Raw genomic sequence first — 17,055 nt, 5'->3', positions numbered from 1 at the left:
AGGGATCAGCCTCTGTAAAACAAAAATAAGTACGTGTAGACTCCCTGATGAAAACGCAGGGGAGTGCCCGCGTTAGCCAAACACGTCCAATGCCTCAAGCAGCAACCGGGTAACTCAAGGCTGAAGTCGTGCACAGACACGTTCTTCCTGGAACAGCCCCGCGCCTGCAGCCAGGGGTCTGAGTCGGCACCCGTCTTCCAACTCAGGCGAAGGTTCAAGGTGTTTCCGCATGAAACAAGGAACTAGAGCAAGACAAACACAATAATACATTGTGTGGGGAATAAAGCCTCCTGCAGAGAAGAAATCCACAGACATTCAAAAAGCACAACTCAACAAAATGCAAAAAAAAAAAAAGCCACAGATGGAGCTTAAAAGTTCTTGTCTCACTGAAAGGGACAGCAAAACTCACATTGTCTTTGGCAGGGAAGCAGGAGCAACCATGGAGCTTGCATACTTGTGTCTGCCTCTGCAGCACAGCTCCTCCACCTCTGGGCAAACCAAAGTCCCCATTTCTCAGCTTTCACCTGCTGTTGGCAGAGGTTAAGGACATCCACAGATGTGCCCTAGGTTTCATGAGCACCAGTCTCAGTGGAGAAGATGCAAACCTTAGCTTTCCACAGTGAGAGACTTAAAACAAAAACACAACCCTTAAGGTATACACAGACATCTCTCTCTACTTTTGTTTCATAATGCTGGAGAAAACCCAAAATCCCGCAGCGTTTCTCAGTCCATCACCACACAGCCCTCAGGAACGCTGCTGGCAGCTGGCTGGGTTATGGACCAAAACCGCAGCAGCTCTTTACGTGCATCTCTAATTATGGCATCTTAAGACATGTAGACATCAGAAATCAAAAAACACAACAAAATTTTTTAGCAGTTGCCCTGTCAAGAGAGCAAAGCAAAGCCAAGTCTAAAACTTACAAATGAAGAAAAAAAATATAGAGAGGAAGAAGAAAAAAGGGCTGGCTGACACCTCCTATACATGCTGTCAGTGGGATCATCTGCTCCAAAAATAAAGATGCTCAACACATCTAACTGATGACATGACAACTGCTTCACGGCCCCAACACCGGAGTTGCATAAAATCCTCTGAACATCCATTGCCTTGCAGCTCAGTAAAAAATATGCACGTGTACTCACTCAGAGCAAGCAACGGACACGGTATGCCGCTCCCCAGTAGGATATTCAGCTCTTCACATCCACTCAAGCGTCCACTCAAGCTGCAGAGAAGCCTTCCACCCCTCTGCCCTTTGCCAGTCACGCTCAGCGGCTCCAGCCACAAGCCTGCAGCTGAGCTGGCTGCCCAGGTGCCTGTGCCACATCATGCAAAACCACCTCAACAGCAGCTAAAGATCCCAAACAACCCTGCAGAGCGAGCGCAGAAAGGCACCACTACCAGTCCCAGGCCCCCCCACACAGCCAGCGGCAACCAGCCTCCTGCACAGCCTGGATACGCTCCGGCTGCCTCATCAGCACCTCCCAAATAAATGACATTTATTTAAGACTAGAAAGCCTTAAATGAGAATACTGAAGGCTTTTTCCACTGCTAGTTCAGAGAGTTTTTTCAAAACACTGGACCCACAGATTCCTGTAACGCAGACTTTGCTGCACTTTATTTCTTTGACAGTTTTTAATCACCTCTGGTCTAGCATTTGGAAATTATTATTCACACACACAACAGGAACAAGGCTGCAGGGAAACATGAATTTCACTGGCCTGCCTGGTTTTGTCTGTGGACACCACCTCACATATTACCAAATCAAAACAAGCCGGCCAACTTCAGCGCGAGGGGGGAAATGAAAGGGCAGATCGGTGACCTAGAAATGAAGCTGAGACTTTGGCATGAGCTTGAAACTCTGCAGCGAAGGGGAAAAAAAAAAAAAAGCAGCAACTGCTTTCAAAATGGAGCTTGAAAAGTTTATTAATGGAATTATGTGACCTGCAGAAAAACAAGGTATTGATCAAGGAAGTCTTTCCAACAGGAAAGAGTCATCCCCTTTGCCAAACAGAAGAAAACTCTTGTGCCAGAGAAGAGGGAGGACAGTTATTTAAGGTCCCAATGTAAGAAAAACACCCCCAGGCAAACGACTGGAGAAACTTCCCGAGCACACGGCTCTGATACCGAACACCACCACTCTGTTACACACCCAAGATTTCCATACCACATGATATCATGAATTGCATGATGGTAACGGCAAGGGCTTGACAAGTCAGTAGATAAAGCTTTAGGGCTTCAAGCAGTGGATCGGGAATGCTGCAGTCACACGTCTCAGCGCTGATCCAATGCAAACTCACCCTGCCAGGTGTAACTGGTTCAAGGAGGGTGTTAACAAAGTACCTTTGTTCCAGCAAGTTTCAGGCTTGATCAGGTAACGTCCACCCCACCAGCATAAAACTGACACAGGATTTGCATCGCCCCCCTGCAAGGTTGAGAGGAGAGGCTATCGCGTGCCACCATCCAGCCCGGACTGCGCCTGTACCACTGGGTAACCCAGTGTAAATCACTGGGGACTCACTGCCTTCCCAAAACCAGCTCCTTGCAACATCAGGCCAAAGATCACGGGGGCTCAGCAGTAAACACTTACGCAGAGCTGCAAAGTGCTTCTGCTATATGAGCCAGGTGCTGCCACCAATAAACCATGTGCTAACCAGTGCTTCTGCAGTGCTGGGAAGTATGTGTTCGAGAAGTTTGCAGAGGCCAAAGACTGAGCTATTTACGAAGTGATCAACTACCACGCAGCTGAGACCTGGTCCTATAAAAACGTAGCTGTTGCAGTCATTTTATAAGGTTTTAAAATATTTTCAGAAGAAAGCCAACTTTCCATTGTTTGCCACAGCTTGTTAGAAGCCCACACATCCCGCAGTGTAGAGGAAAGACCCCCTCCACCCTCTCTAGCCAGCTCTGCACAGCTGGAGGTACAGGCAGATTTTCAGAAAGCCCCGCTTTGCCTGCCATCCTACTCACCCATTCACTCTCACACAGCATCCCGCTGGAAGCCAAGCCAAGTTCAGTCCTTCACCGTAGTGAGCCACAATAATCAGGCCCCAGCTCTTCACACAACCACCTAAGCCTCCAGACCTTTCATTACGCACTCCCCGGGGAGGACAAAACCTACCCGCATGGGAGACAGCAAGTCCTCAGGGACTGATCACAGATGATGGGATGATCCACACAAGGAACCTTCCCAAATCCTGTCACACTCCACCCATGGGCTGACACATTTCTTTCCCTCTGCCTTCTTTAACATAGAGACACAGAAGAACGCAATACAAACCACTCGCTTGCCCTAACACGCACAGGACAAACCTTACCTGTGTTGCTTAGTAAGCTGGTGAGAAGCATTCAGGTACCAGCACAGAGCACCAGCCCAGAGCGGGCAGAAAACAGGGTTTAGAAGACACAAAGGTCCCAAAAACTACATGGCAGATGGCCACACCACTGGAGTATTTCTTCAGTTCACAGACAGTTCCCTGCACAGGCAAGGTGAAGCACACCTGGACATTAAGGGTTAACTTCCCTTGTATTTGGGCCAAAACTGCAGTTCTGGGCACCACCACTCTGTCCAGTGTTACGCCAGGGAAACAATGCTAAAGATAGATTACACAGAGCGGTATTATGTAAATAATTCTCTTCCACAATGAAAGGATAAACCTAGACTGCTTGGTTAGTTATTAACCCGGGAGCCAGCGCTGCAGAGAGGAAATCCTGCCGGCTCTCCCTCCCTCGGCACACGCAGCACCGGGAGAGCTGCAGCCAGGGCTGCAGCTACCAGAGACAATGCCCCCACCGTCCCCTGCCTCCCTGGGCGCTGGCACTCTCCCTCGGACCACTTCCCACAGGAGGAAACCATTTGGGCCCCACCACATTGTCTCCTCCCAGGGCAGCCCTGCTCCTCCTGGCCTCATTGCCCCTGCCAAGGCTGGACTTGGCTCCCTTCCACCTCCTCCCACCATCGGTCCAGGACATGAAGGTCTCCCTGCCCTTTGATGGGAACAGGCTCCTTGCCACATCCCTCCTCTTGAAGGCCTTCCCTTCCCCTTGTAGGCTGAACCCACTGGAGTCTGCCTTCGCCTGCACATCTCCTCCTGCCCAGAATAACTTACTTGACCTTTCTGCCTCCACCTCCCCCTGCAACCTTCCTCCCGCCTTGGCCTCACGTCTGAATGCTTTATGTTTGTCATACGATTTTAAATCTGTCAGCAATTCATCCGTCTGCCGCCTCCTGGGTTTTTAATGCCGCGAACCATTCTGGGACACAGCCTTGCATAAAGCTCTCGGTGGAAAATGAAGCTGTACCTCATTCAGAAACCAGACCGGCTTTGAGATCATTTCTTTCCAAGGTGCTGGGCTGTTTCAAAGACTGGCTTCTCCCCTACAGCTAGCAGAAAAGCCATGATGCTATCCGGTCTAAAATAAACATTATGGGAGCGGCGATAAGGGGAAATATTTCAGCTGACTAAGAGTAATGTGGGTTCAAATCCAAGCGTAAGCTGATATTGCTTGTAATTTGTTCCTGAGCCAAAAACACAGACTGGGAGTGAAAAAAATGGAAGGCATTAAACAACAAGCAGCGTACTCAGCGACTCTGGAAAACTTCAGCATTTCCATTTACGTTATTATTTTTTTAAATAACCCTCAGTTTCACGGATCATAAAGTTAATTTGGAGTTAACTTCCCTTCTCTGTAACTAGACAAAGCTGCTATCCTTTACATTCGTTAATGTTTGTTCAGTGCTCCGCAGCTATAAAGCGCTTGAGAGCAGTACCCATTATCAGCATCCTCCATGCCACCCAGCAGGCACATAACCATGCCGATCACTTTGCTCTCCCTGTCCGACCCTCCCGCCCCATGCCCCAGCCCTAGCACCATGGTAGCAATCACGGCCACGGCCATCTAGCTCGGTTTTTACTGCTTTTCCTCCATTGGTCACCTCTCCCCTGCAGGCAGGGCTCCTCTCTGGACATCTCCAAGCCAAATTCAGTCCAGCAGACAAGCACATACTGGTAGCAGCAATGTCCGCAGCAATCAGAGCCTCTTCTTGCCTGCCCAGCCACAACCATGTCCCATCTCCGAACTTCCCAAAGTGTAGATGGCAGGGGTAGAGCACTGCCTGCTCACTAGAAACACCCCTTCCTTGTGCACCCTCCTCTCCTTCTGGTGTCTCCAATTGCCAGAGGCATGTTGGCAGGAAGGGAGAGCTGGTGGCCTCGAGAAGGGAAGTGACAAGTGGGGTGGGCGGCAGGACTGGGGGTGCAACCCAGATTTCTCAATTCCCAGTACAGCCCCACTGCTGCCTCATGCACAGGTCAGGGTTCACTTCCCAAAACTGCCAAATCACTCATTTCCTTCTGCTCTCCTCCTCCCCTTCCTACCAGATCCCTCCCTCACTCTGACCAGGCTCTTGTGGGCATTTTCATGCCCTTTGCTCTGTAGCTCCAGCTCCCCTCTTCAATGCTTTTTTTAGGAAGCGTCTCTGCTGTAGTCATGCTCATGAAGTTATATGTATTTCCATTCTCTACTGTTATGAAAGGATCTATCCCTTTGACATTAACAGGGCAAATTGGAGACCGATGCTTGTGTGCCAGCACGAGTCCAGCCATAAACAGCAATTCTCCACCACTTTGCTACGCCAATACAAAGCAAGAACCCTTCAAAGCCATGCAAGAGCCTATGCCACAGCATCCTAGATGAGAATCCATGACTTCATGATGCCCAAATCCGTAAGCGGCTGCAAAATCCTCAGTCACTAATCACGGAAATGACTGGGTGCTGCTACACTTCATTTCTAGCTCCATTAGAGCTGACCCTGCTCTCCACTGAAATCTCTCAGTGAAAACTAAAGTGAGCCACAGTTTGTACAAATTCAGCTGCACAAAGATAACGGTCCTTTTAGGAACACATTGCCCTGGATTTCCATCCTCGAGTACCCCTGCGTCTAGCCCGTGGTCTGCACTTGGGGGATTACTGCTTGCAGGCACAAAAGCCAGGAGAGAACCAGCACTTTGCCATTGGGAGTAAGGAGCCCTCACACTGAACGGGCAAAGCACTCATGGGGAAAGAGACTCCTCTTCATCAGCTCTCCAGCAGACTTGCTCTGACACTTTGAACTTCATGTAACCTCCCTGGCCTCAATTTTCAGACACATCTAGCGATCTGGTCAGAATGAGACATTGGGTTAGGGACAGGCAGTACTGTGCCCCAAACACAGGCCCTCTCAAACCCATGCCCCTTCGCGACTGCTCATATCAGCTGCCCAAGACCCCAATTTAATCCTCCTTTCCTACCTACTCATCTAGAAACTGGGGAGAGTGTAACTTTCCTCCTCCCTGAAGAGCTTTAAAGATGACAGTGTCTCGAACATGTAAATTACGGTTGACTTCAAGCAGGTTTCTCCCAGGATGACCTGACCGCAAACAGGACTGTATTTCAGCAGAAGCCACTAACAACCAGAACCAGCAGCGGGAGGAACACCAGGAGCCATCGAGGGGACAAATAATTTACAGCCATGTCAGGAAAGATAAAGACATCTCCCATGACCCAATTCCAGCCAGCACAGTCCAGAGCTGCCTGGGAGATGAGACCGGTAGACCTCTTAACACATATATCCATCAGCACAGCTGCATGCACGCCTTCATTGCCAATCATAACAAAACTGCCTTTACCAGACTGGATCTCCTAATTACAAGATGTGAACACAGCCTGAACCAAACCCCCTTTGGATTTAGCGCAGGATGGCTCCAGGGACTGGTACAACCTCTACTCGAGGCAACTTGGTTCAAATCCAACCACAGCCATTAGCAAGTGCAAGGTATTGCCAAGCAGCAGCTGCTCGGTGGCTTGCGTGAAACAAGTTTATGGTTTGAGTCCAGATCCCGTCACGAAAAAATGCCAGTCACCTCCCTGGCACCCAAAGGTGTGAAGCCAGAAGCATCCACCCACTTCTCCAGCGCTGGAGATGCCGGCGTGGGAGGTGTTCTCATACGGGCCTGGTACCAGCTCTGCAGAGCCAGCCCTGACCTCCACAGGGTTTTCAGAACCAGGTATGTTTTGCAACTTGGCAGAAACCCTCAGCTAAATAACAGAAACCACCACCCACATGAAGCAAGAAGAACAAAGTACCAGTGTTTTCCTGCCCCAGACATGTGTGTGCCCCATCTCCTCTCTCGCACCAAAAATAGCTTCTACTTTTTCCCTTTTGGCAACAACAAACTGGGCTTTGAGTGCATTTGCTTTCAATAAACTAAACGCATTTTGCAAGAGTCTTTCTCATACTGAAACTTACTCAATTGAAGTTATAAAATATTGTCACACACAGAACTTCCCTTCCCTCCAATGGCATCTTGGGACTCTGTCTCAAAACACTTTGCGAGCCTTGCTAACCATATTCCCCACCCAAGGCATGGCTCCTGTGCAGAGACGGGCACACGGGAGGCTGAGCCAGGACACAAAAATCACCCAACAAATCAGCAGTGAAATTCAGAGAATTACATACAACTTCACTAAAGCCATGCAGGTAAGTACGGCTTCACTAAACCCCCCCGGGAGCTTTGTCTTCAGTTTCAAAGGACATGGAAATATGCACCCAGTTGTCTCAACTCACATTCTTTCCCTTTATGAATTACTAGTAGTATCAAATCTTTATCTGCAAAGCACATGCCAAACTAAAACTTAAACTTGCCGATAGAAAACCCTACGCTAAATGGAAAAACTCTCACCCCACACGGGCAAGGAATACCAGCGGAACATCACATCCACCAAAGTCGGATTAAAAATACCCAATTCAGCAAAACCCTGCCGTTTTCAGGCGTTCGGAGGGCCAACCTTCGCTTTGCGCGAACACTGAGAGAGAGGTCACAGAAAGAGTTCAAACCATAAACGCCTGTGAACCAAAAGGGCGGCGTTAGGAAATACCCGTTGCACAGATCACCTCCAGCAGCACTGTCCTCTCGGGCAAATTCTTGGGCTGACCCAAAACACAAAGTTCACGGAGCAGACCCAGCCTCCGGCACGGGCAGCAGCAGCACAGGCAGGGGACATCCACAGGGTTCAAAGCGGTGGAAGGAGGGATGGGTTTACGGGGTCAGCGCAGCCCCTCGCCCCCGGCGCAGCGAGAGCCCCAGGAGGGCTGGAGCCGCGGAGGTTTTGCTGCTTCAGTGGCTTTGGCAGCAGCCCACATGGCAGGCAGCTGCCTGCACCCACTGCAGCCTGCTCTTTGTGCATTGTCAGGGCAAGGGAGCAGGAGGAAGGGCCGAAGGAGAAGAGGGAACAGGAAATTATAAAGAATCGACAGAGAAAAAAAAAAAAAGCAATCACTCCAGAGACTGCAGCTGGGGCTTAGAGAAGCGTACACTTGTTGCCTGCAGACACCGGCCCTGTTTACCCACCATAAATATTTACACGCCAGCCACTAAAACTCCTCACCCATGGCCGGATGAGCCAGCTCTGCAGCTCCCATCGCCGCTGGCCGTGACCAGGACCCCTGCCCTGTCCCCAGCGCACAAGTGACACGTTTCTGGGGCCGGGATGTGTCTCTGTGTGTGCGACCCTGGGCCGGGGCTGGGTCCCCCCTCCCGGCCCCGTGGATGCTGATTAATTTCTCCGGGCTGCCGTGTCAGCGTGAAACCACCGGCTGCAAACATGGATGTGGGGCAGGAGCCGAAAAATAAAGCAGAATTGAAAGAAGCCGGGGGGGAAGGGGGGGGGAAGGCCCTTGGGGTGCCCCCACCCCGCGGTGTCCCCGCTAGCTTGCAAAGCGCGGGGCTCCCCCCCGAGCACCCCCAAACCCCGCAGCTCCCCGAGCAGCGCTATCCCTCGGGGGGGGGGGGGGTGGGTGGGTGGTGGCGGAAACAAACAAAAACAAAACAAAAAAACCCCAAAGAAAAAAAGAAAGTTGCTCCCGCCGCACGTTTTCGTTTTTACGTAACGGCGCCCGCCCGCACCCCAACCTGCCGGGAGCGGCCCCCCCGGGCCCGCGGCTCCCGGGCCCGCTCCGGGCAGCCCCCCCCCCGGTCCCCTCCCCACCTTACCTAATCCCGCCGGCAGCTGCCGCCCCCCATCGCCGCCGCTCCCTCCTCAGCGGCCGGCGGGGCAGCGCTCGGCGCGGGGGCCCGGCCCCGCCATCTGCGCCGTGTTTATAAATCCAGAGCCATGGGGGCTGCTCCCCCGCCAGTGCCCGTCGGTCGGTCGGTCAGTCGGTCGGTCGGTCGGTGTGTCCGTCTGTCTGTCTGTCCGCCCGCCCGCGGGGCCGGGCCGGGCCGCCCCTCCGCCGCAGCGCTGGCCCAGCAGCGCCCTGCCCTGCCTCGGCGCGGCGGGAGGCGGCGGCGGTCCCTCAGGCCGCCCCACAGCCGCCCCGGCGGCCGGGCGGGGCGGGGCCGCACCGCCCGCGCGCCTTAAAGGGCCCGCGCCCCGCCCGGCCGCCGCCCGCAGCGCCGAGCACCCGCCGGGAGGGTGCGGCCCTCGGGGGGGTGACGCGGCCCCCGGCAGAGCTCCGCTCTCCCGGGCCGAGCGACGCGGGATTAATTTCTTTTCCAATAATTTTACCTCGCAGTAAAGTGTCTTCTAATCGTAGGGAAAACCGCACTTTTAGAAGACTCTAGTGCCCGGATTTGTGGAAATATTTACTTTCTAGCCAGCTCTGGGATGCGGGGTTCGAGGGCTTGGTGTTCTCAAGCTCACTGGGTGCAGGGATGGGGAGGAGCGAGGCCCCTGCACTTGACCCAAGATGGCAAACAGGGCTATTTCATTCCGTGAATGTCACATTCAATATCAATTACAAGTTTGCTGAGAAGTTTTTCTCTCCCTTGATGGCTGCCATCCTCAGCACTTCTTGCCCCGCTGCTGGACCCCCGAGCCCTTCCCTTCCTCCTGAAGCCATAGCGCCCACGGTGTCCCACGTTTGCTGTCAAGTGCACAGCTTCCTGCTGAGAGTGTGGGCTGAGTATGATCCTCGTCTATTTTATATTGCTATCAGGATCAATACAGGTTCTTTAGTATTAACTACTTAGTCTTATTCTACTAAATGTTTATATTTCAATCCTCGGGTTTCCTTGTTTTTCCTGATTCCCCTTCCCGGGTGGGGAGGGGTCATCGGTTGATAGAATAATTGTCCAAGTAACAATAAATTGTTGTGGGTTCTTCAAACCGTAACACCCCCCCAGAGGTGTCACTGGCCGTATCCTTGTCACTGGTGATATCAGTGCCACTGACTACAATAGTGCCACCAGCTATGTCAGTGTTCCCAGCTTTACTGGTGCCACTGGGTGTATTAATACCACCAGGTGTCATTAATAATTTTTTTGGTGAAAATCAGGGATTTTCCCGCCCCCGCCATGAGCTGGCCCAGCAAAACCCTCCCAGTGCTTTTCCAGACACCAGCGCTTCGGAGGAGGGTGTTGGATGGGGACAATCGCCGCTTGCCTCCTCGGCAGCCACCACCCGGCCAAGTCCCAGCCCTGGGAAGGGGGTGCCTGGGGGGGGGGGGGCTGTCCCCCAACGCTGGAGTGGGGAAACCTCGGGTTTCCCCTGAAGGTAGGCAGGGGTCTCCAGGAGAAGATGCCGCGTTCCCAGCTCTGGATCAGGCTCTGCGCTGCCATCCCGCTGCATTGAAAACCTTCCCTGGGGGGTGATTTTTGTAGGGAAATCTGAACAGCTTAACAAGCGAATGCCTGCAGGAACTGGGCGCTGAGGCAGCCCGGGTTGCTCCCACACTATTCCTATCTTCCAGTTTCACACCCCAGCTGCCGACTTTTACTATTGTTCCACTTTTCCAAAATTTTTCTTCCCCTTCATCCTCCCAGGGCGGGGTGAGGAAGGTCATGCCCCCTCCGCCACCACCGTTTCATGCCCCCCGACCCACACAAATCCACCTCCCGTCCCTGCCGCGTGTGATGCATGACCCCAACAGCCGGAAAAGCATCTTGCAAACCTCCACTTCTCCCTGCCCGCTCCAGCAGGCATGGCGGGCAGAGGTGGGCACGCATGGGTTCCCCGCCACTCTGCCTCCCCGCAGTTTATTTCTCTTTTCCCGCATCTCCACAAGCGGCATTTTCCCGGGAAGCGGGACAGCAGGGCAGCCAGCGCACGGCATTCCTTGCCCCAATACGGCTGCTCCGCTGCAGGACAGAGGGACTTTCCCAGGCCCGAGCCCAGTCTCCTCAAGTCACCCGACTCGAAATGTAAGCACAGGCGCACACGCCTCGGTGCCAGCGTAAACGCAAGCATAAGCATCAGGAACACGAGTCAAATTGCCTCGACGGAGCCTGGTGTGCTGGGAAAAGTGGGAAAAGTTGTCTTCCCATGGCAGCTGTATGTCCAGCAATTTCAAAGAGCACTTTCCGTGCGGTTCAAGCCCGTGTTTGTGAGTGCTCCTCTCGCAGCCTGAGCATCTTGTGAAGCAAAGCAGCAGATCAAATCTTCCTCTCGAAGATGCGATTATCTTGGAAGATAAAAGACCGAGTTTACCCGTGTTGCATTGCGGGGTGTCTCTGCTCCAGTCATTTAGCATTTCTTGAGCTGGAGCTTCCTTTTTTTTTTTTTATATCTGTGACGTTTCGCTTAATGAATGGAAGGCAAGTCCCGTACCATGGCAGAAAGACTCAAGACATTAATTTTACAGGAGCCGGGAGCCAGGCTTTTAGATTTCAGTGACCTTAGAACAACATTATACTCAAATGTATTTAAAAAAAAAACCTTAGGGTTGAACATACTTTCCAGCAACGCTGCCAGAGCACAGATGGATTTTTTGCCCATGTTCCTATGGTCCAGAAGGCCACGGTCCCCATGGGAATCGCTGGGCTGGTCTCGCAGTGTGAATATGGGCTTTTCACGGTGGCATTGCTCTTATAACAGAGGGGATTATTTCCTTTTGCATTTCTACATCTTCTGGCAGCCTGGCTGGCTGTAACTAGCAGCCACCAGATCCCAATGGTGTTTATAAAACCATTATGCAAAACCACTCCACCCAGTAATCCCCAAATACCCAAAATAATACCCAAATTATCCAATAATAATCCCAAAATAATGGTTGCCCCAATGTTGTGGGGCTAAGTGACTTCCAGTGCGGTTCAAGACCGAGTGGTGGACCCCTCTGGCCCAGATCCTGCCTTCATCATCCTCACCTTAACAACCTCCTAACGAGGAAGCGTGTGCCTCTCCCTAGTGCAAGACCCTGGGTGTGTTTGTAGGGTGTTGCTGAGCCCGGGAAAGCAAACCCCTTCCCTGTCTCAAAGCAAGAATAACGAGCTTGGCTTTAAAATAATGGCACTGCAAACACCAGACAGCAATGGGGTGCTCTGAGCAGCAGGGTTCTGGCTTTCAGAGCCTCGAGGCTTGGTGTTTTCAAGCTTTTTCCCTGCGATCCTGGAAGCTGGAAGCTTCTTCTTCTAGTTAAACCACAGGTGAGATTGTGGCAGCATCCCAAGGCTCTGTGAGCTGCGGCTTCACGGAAGCCGAGGCTATGGCGAGCTTGCCTCGAGCATCCCGCAGCAGGGGGAGAGCTGGCGCAGGTCACCGTGCCGCAGCCGGACACGTACGCACACATTAGACACAGGAGGCAGAGCCGGGCTGTCGCTGTAATCAAAGTGTATCTGCGCTGCCAGGCTGCAGATAGCTTACACAGATTTTCCGTAGCGTTTCACTTCGAAGCTGCCGTTGATAGCCATTCCATCAGATAACATGGTAATGCGCCGTGCCTCTGAAACGGCGCAGCAGCAAAGACGGGGATTTCAGATCTCAGCGGAAAACCGGAGTCCTGCCTCAGATTCTTCAGATGTTTTACATTAAACTTGCCCCATGCCCAGCGCAAATGCAAGAAATTGGGGTATTTTCTCACCTGTGTTCACCTAAACTCCTCCAGGAAAAGAAGCGAGATGCAAAACAGGAGCCACCCTCACTTTGAAACCACCTTCCCATGGAAAGCTTCGGGGGAAAGTAATTACATTTAAAGCAAGCTGCAGCCTTAAACTAAGCCATCCTGTAATTGACGTTATCAGCGCATCAGCCCAGTAGGACCAATGTGTGTGAAAACCACGGCAGGAGTTTACCCGCCGTGACCCATGGTGCTGGCACGGAGGTGGTGTGTGACCCACGGTGCCAGCACCGCGGAGGGACCAGGGGATGTTTGGGGAGGAGGTTTGCAGCCCTGCCCTGCACGATGCTCCCCTCCAAAGTGCCTTCCCACCGCCCCAGGGACCTGCCTTTACTTGCTCCGGGCATGAGAGGAATTTGGTGGGACTCGGGCGGTATGAAGGGCTGGAGTTCACTTTGGGGAAGTGGATCCATCTCAGAAAAAGGAAACCCAAAGTAAAGATCTCTGCCTGCCAGCCTGGACGAGGTAAGGAAAAGCCTGGGCAGCTGGCCGGCGGCACGGGGGCTCGCACGGGCTCCCCACGGCCATGCTCCATCTACAGGAGACTGCGCCTGCCTTTTTCCGTGCTTGCCTTCAAGCTGGCAATGGCTTATGGAAACAAATGACGAGGCATGAATATGCCGGAGTAGGTGGCACTCAGCTACATGCTGAGAGGGGAAAAACTGAAGTGATCCTGGACGGCAGCTGTAAATTGGGAAATGATCTAAGCACCAGGGCTGCCTTGGGTGATCCTGGCCCCACCGCAGGGAAGCGACCCCCATCAGCGTCCCAGCACCCTGCGGTTGCAAAGGGGTTGCGCTTTCCCAGCCAGACCTGACCGTGGCCACGAGGTTTGGCCTTTTCCTCTTTCTCTGGCTGTTTTCTTGGCTCCCTCTCCCAAACGGCTGGGCCAAATGGTTCCCGAGCAGCTGCCCCGTTTCCCGCAGCAGCAGGGTTGGGTTTGCAAGCCCCCTGCCAGGGCCCAGCAGTGCGTAATGCTCCGTCTGGCCACCCCAAAACACCCACCACCAGGAGACCTGCACGCTCACGTCGGCTCCTTGCAAGTTGTGCTGAGGCTGCCTGCAGGTTTTAACACGTCAGGGGGCAGACAGGGCCCCAAAAGGGAAGGGATCCCCCCCTGAAGGGATCAGCTTTTACGTTCAGATAAGTACAGATTGCTTTTAAATCCAGCAAAAAGCAGCAAATGCAGACGGGGCTGGGGATGGGCAGAGGGGCTGTTTGCAAACTGACCTGGCAGGGAGAGCGAGGGGGGGGGTGAGCGGCTGCCTCCCGCTCCCGGGCACCGGTGCCTCTTCCCAAAGGACCTGCGGCTCCTCGGCACTGCCGGCTGCGCATTGCAGGTGTAGAGAGAGCAGCTGGAGATGGCTACCACGTTATTTCAATAAATGGCAGAGAAATAATAATAGAGCGGATGGAGCGAATGCATTCAACCCCAAATCAGTTTGGAGAAGCAAATCGCTCTATAATAAAATACTCAAAGGCACCCAATGGCTCTCGTTGGGGAAGAGCCTTGAAGCAGAAGTGCTTGTGTACTGTCCCGTGCCAGTATCCTGGCAATGAGGGCATCGTCCTGCACCGCCGCAGAGGGCAGCCGGCCGGGCTCAGGTACCCTGATCCGGCACAGCATCCTTCGGCGGGCATGTGCGTAAGGGCACGTGGTGATGGCAAATTTTCTCCCCTAGAGAGACAAAAAAAAGCGAACGTCCCTCCCCAGGCAGCGGTGCGCCTTCCCTTGGTGCCAAACAAAGACTCCTCGTACGGGCACCAGACAGAGAAATGGTTAAAATGAGCAGATCACAGCGGTGATTAATGCGCTCCGTAGAAGCATGGCGCGCTCTCCGCTTCCTACCCACAACAAAAGCGCTGCGGCCCCACGGCTCCTGGCACACGCCGGCTCGCGGTGCCTCCCCAACGGCTCGCCATCCCGACACCCCCTGTGCCGTCCCCGGCGCCCGGAGGTATCCAGGGGGGATGCGCAACCCTGGGGTCCCACTGCACCCTGAGGGCTCGGCCCCGGGGTCGGGATGCACCTTGTAGGTGCATCCCGACCCCGGGGCCGAGCCCTCAGGGTGCAGTGGGACACTGTGTGTGAATTTGGAGCCAGGCACCAATGCCGTCCCTGTGAAAGCCAGCAATGGGGACGCCGACGGGCAGGACACAGGCCCGGTGACGGGTCCCGCCTGCATTTTGGCCTCCCAAACACCCACCTCCGGCAGACGGGTCGGTGCCTCCCGTGGTGCTGGGGCAGCTCAGGGAATAACTAACTAGTCTTTGCCACAGAAATAAATGGCCACGGCTTTATTAAATCAATATTAATTCATAATCTTTAACAGACAATTATAGTTATCTCACACACAAAACTACCCACCTCTTCAAATCTCTGATCTGACAGGGTTATAATTAGCTTATTACTGGCCATACATCTGCTAATAACTTTTCCCTCAGCCCTGTGAAGTGAATTAAGGAGCGCTAATAAACCATGGCTGTTAATCCGTTTATATGTCTTATGCTTTTGCCTGGGCACCAAATTTAAAGATACATAAAAAGGGGTTTTCTCCTTCCCTTCCTCCAAGGTCTTGCTACCCGGCAGCCGCCGGTCACTCGGTGTGGACAACAAGGGTGTCCTCTCGATGTCCCAGCAGACGCCACCCTCGCCGGGAGTGGGACAAAATAGGAAACTTGGGAAAGCATTTTGCAAGCTGAAAAAAACTTGGAATATTTAAGAGAAGGTACGTTTTCCCCCACGTTCTCTTATTCTCAGCCCCAGTGCCCAGTGGGTGTTTCGGGAAGATCCACTGGCAAGGCTGCGAACCCCAAAAATATCACAGGGGAGGCAAGAAGGGGCAGGCAGGCAGCAAATACGGGCTCGATTTCTGCAGCACCCCCAGCACTGCCCGCTCTCGCTGCTCTGCCACACAGTGTTGCCAGTGCCGGTCATTAGCAATAATGAAAGTGAGATAAGACGCAGTTGGGGGTGGAGGGAAATGTTGATCTAAAACGATGGCCGGTAATAAAGGACAGCGGAGAGGCACCGTGTGATGTGACGAGATAAAAGCAGATGGCTGGCTGCTGCTTCTAATTATAGGTCCCTGCTAACAAAGAGGGCGCTGATTAGACTGACATTGTCCTAGGACGTACATTTCTAGAAGGACTTGGTGCGAGGGCGCGGGGTGCATGGGTGCCGTGATGGAGGTCCCCACTGCCTGCCGGGAACTGCCCCAAAACCCACTTCTGCCCCATTTCTGAACCCACACCACCTGATGAGGTTTGGTCCCACCATGGGGACAGCTGGGTCCAGGACACCATGGGGACACCAGGTAAAAGCTGGCAGTGATACCCCCATGCGTTCGGGCTGTGGGGGGTGGGAAATCCCTGGGGTTCCCGTGGAGGGGACCTTGGGCAGCTGGACACGCTGGTCACCTCCGGGCCACCCTGGCGCTGCCGCCAGCCCAGGGAGGCTCCGAGGTCCGAGCCCCTGAAGACAAAAGGAAGCTCCTTTTGAGTAAGAAATGCGGTTGAGTCTCATGGGTGAATAATTTATGATGCTTACTGTAATAAGACAGAAAAAAAACACATTCAGTTCTGGTTTCATCATATTTTTGGCAATGAGTAAAACAGTAGAAAATGATGAGGGCTTCCCACAGCAAAGCCAAATGCCTGAGACTGAAACTGGTAGCCGGGCCACTTCTAACCAGAGAGTTGATCTTTTGCATATTTTTGGTTGTGTTGGCGCTTTTCCTCCTCCATTGAAGAGATCTGAAGTGTATTTGTAACGACAGCTCTGTCTCTTTCCCGGCTGAGCTCAGCCGGTGGCGCGGGAGCCTTCCCCGACAGCAGCGAGGAGGGGACCTGGCCTCACCCAGCCTGTGACACTCGGTGGCGATGCTCCAGCGCACATCCATGTGGGGAAGCCCCTTTTCTGGGGGTCCCGGGTACCCCTTCACCAGCGTTTCAGCCCATGGCCTCACTCCGCACCTTTTCCCCCCTTCCCCATGCTGGCCTTTGGGGACCTGACATGGCCCCAGAGCAATAACTCCTGCAGAAGGGGACACTTGCTGGCACGCGATCCCAAAGCCTCCCGGTGCTTCCAGCCTCCAGCCCTGCAGGGATAGCAGGATTTGGTTTTCTTCCCCAAAAGCTGCTCTGAAGTCGGAGCAGATCTGGACCCCCTTCTCCTCCCTCCATTGCC

General features: G+C 53.3%; 1 protein-coding gene across 21 annotated transcripts in view; it reads right to left on the bottom strand.

Annotated features, from left to right (window-relative positions):
- The window catches only part of NCOR2 (nuclear receptor corepressor 2), a 253,248-nt gene extending 243,898 nt beyond the window's left edge, over nucleotides 1-9,350 (bottom strand). For all 21 annotated transcript variants that reach the window (XM_074606451.1, XM_074606465.1, XM_074606464.1 and 18 more), the window contains exon 1: nucleotides 9,028-9,350. The gene's annotated coding sequence lies outside the window, so the exon portion shown is untranslated. The remainder of the gene's footprint in view (nucleotides 1-9,027) is intronic.
- Between the last annotated feature and the right edge of the window lie 7,705 nt (nucleotides 9,351-17,055).

This window comes from Larus michahellis, chromosome 13, assembly GCF_964199755.1.
Source record: "Larus michahellis chromosome 13, bLarMic1.1, whole genome shotgun sequence".
NCBI lineage: Eukaryota > Metazoa > Chordata > Aves > Charadriiformes > Laridae > Larus > Larus michahellis.
Note: the sequence above shows the minus strand (reverse complement) of the source record. Positions and strands in the feature narration are given on the sequence as shown.